Here is a 2,618-nt window from a genome sequence, read left to right as displayed (position 1 = left end):
ATCGACTCTAAAACATTTTATAAAGTAATTCATGTCCATAAATTTTAGCTTGAAGTAGAACATATCGTATATAGAATTACATGAAAGTTTTCAGCAAAGCAACTGAGATAATATTGCCTGTCCAAAATTCAAAAAAAAGTAATACTGGTATCGACAAATACTGTTGAGAAGTAATGCTACAAGGCCTCCTGTTGCAGGGCCCAACTGCGTAAACTCAGACAGAAATTTCTTAGCAAAAGGCTTGAAGATGGCAAGACTATTAGAGGTTGTTTGACTGACAAAATAATTTGCCAAGCCATTGAAAAGGATACAAACGACCTGATAGGAATGAAAAAAGCGGTATGAGTAACGTTCTTCCACAAGACGTCAAGTAATGTACGGCCACTACACAACTTGCGTTCATTTGAGCAGTGTAAACTCCACTTAGCTGAGGCAGCAGGAACTGCGTGTAACCACAGAAACATAATCCCTGAAACTGTTGTAGCAGTAATAAAACCAGTATGTAGAGATCTAGCACATCCATATCTTCCGAAAAAAGCCTCACAGGAAAATCTCAAAATGTAAATGAGTTTACAATGTTGTATGGACCAGAGTGCCCATAAACGTCATTGTTGACTTTAAAACACTAAAGGTTGCGTCCAATGATGCTGTGATCACCTTCCGTGAAGGAAATGCAGGCAGAATAAAGGTTATGAAGAAACGTGGAAATACTTCCGGCCATAATACAGAAGAGATCTAGCACATCCATATCTTCCGAAAAAAGCCTCACAGGAAAATCTCAAAATGTAAATGAGTTTACAATGTTGTATGGACCAGAGTGCCCATAAACGTCATTGTTGACTTTAAAACACTAAAGGTTGCGTCCAATGATGCTGTGATCACCTTCCGTGAAGGAAATGCAGGCAGAATAAAGGTTATGAAGAAACGTGGAAATACTTCCGGCCATAATACAGAAGCAATAGTACAAGAATTGAACAGACAGCGATCTCTAAGGCAGAAATTATACTCAAGAACCCAACAGAAGCAACAAGATCCCCTAGACGGAGAAAGAGACTGTATCAGGTTGATACTCAAGAATATGAAGATTATAAAGCTGGAGAGTTTTAGGGTGTTCCTTCATTCAATAGAAATTTTTCCTTTGCTTAAACTTCCCAGTGAAAAACTACATTTTTGCAAATGTTTCTCATTAACTCAGAAAGTGCATAACATAAAACTCTGAAATTTTTCTCTTATTGATCATAAAACTAGTTTTTAAGAAATTAAACAAAGTTTTCAAGAAAAATTCATATCTTGATTCCTAAAAGAAGTTAGGTACTTGATAGTACATCAGTGAATGTATAATATATGACTCCATATATTGGCAAAATTTGGTTTTATTAACTTGGATAATTCCCGAGAAAATAGGATAAAAACATGTTCAATTTAACATTACCAGGATAGGACGTGATACTCTCCTTATGCCTTCATACTCAACATCACCCTCTCACTGCCATTACGTATCTATATATGTCTGTCTCCAGTTGTCCTTTCTCCCATTGATTTGCAGTATATTCCACTGCCATTTCCTCTTCTCTCACTTACACTGTCTCCTTTTGTCTTTCTTTCCCACTACCATTGTCTCCACCTTATGTCAGCAGATCGAAAGTTCTGGAGGATACAACTTACATTTTCTGCTAGGCCGAGATCTTTAAAATTTCGCCGGTCTGGGTTAGTCCAAACCCTCCAAGTGTATGTAAGGTCTCCATTCATCTGCATTTATATCTCCCCTGTCTCTGCTCTCTTTTGATCCCATTGCTTCTGTCTGCATCCATCTGTATTTAAAGCCGCAGCCTCTCACTGACCATCAATATCTCCTCACTCTTTGGCTCCCACTGCTATTGCATTCATCCATCTCTCTTTCTCTATTACTGCCACATACCCCCTCCTACCATCATTGTCTGCTCTCTCTTTCTCCCCAATGGCACTGTCTCCCCTCTCTTCCATTGTCACTATATCTCCGCTACTTTTTTTAGCACAAAAATACGCGAATATGTTCGCACGCCGGCCGAGGTGGCCGAGCGGTTCTAGGCGCTACAGTCTGGAACCGCGCGACCGCTACGGTCGTAGGTTCGAATCCTGCCTCGGGCATGGATGAGTGTGTTGTCCTTAGGTTAGTTAGGTTTAAGTAGTTCTAAATTCTAGGGGACTGATGACCTTAGAAGCTAAGTCACATAGTGCTCAGAGCCATTTGACTTTCTTCGCACGCAAATGTTTTTGCGAGGAATTGGAAGGAGGACTGAGGTAATTGGTTCCCCACTGCTTGTCGATAGCGATTCATCGAAAACGCCAGGCTTCCGATTTGCATCTTAAGAAACTAAAAATGTTGTCCTCCTTTCATTTTACTCTACTTTGCGGTATGATCAATCAATCAGTTCTTAATGTTCTGTGCTTTTTAATTTTGTTAATCTATTTGGATTCATTCTGTGGATGTGTCCATAAAAATCAGTTCTTTTTTCCTCACTGTATATGAGAGTTTTTCGGTAGTTCGGTGACTGGTTTCATTTTTGATGTGAATTAGTTTGTTGTTGTGGAATCTAAGGCCACATATTTTTCTTAATATCTTCCTTTGTTTCCAGTCT

Source organism: Schistocerca americana, chromosome 4 (genome assembly GCF_021461395.2).
Source record: "Schistocerca americana isolate TAMUIC-IGC-003095 chromosome 4, iqSchAmer2.1, whole genome shotgun sequence".
NCBI lineage: Eukaryota > Metazoa > Arthropoda > Insecta > Orthoptera > Acrididae > Schistocerca > Schistocerca americana.
The sequence above is the reverse complement of the archived record's forward strand: the minus strand, read 5'-3'. Positions refer to the sequence as shown.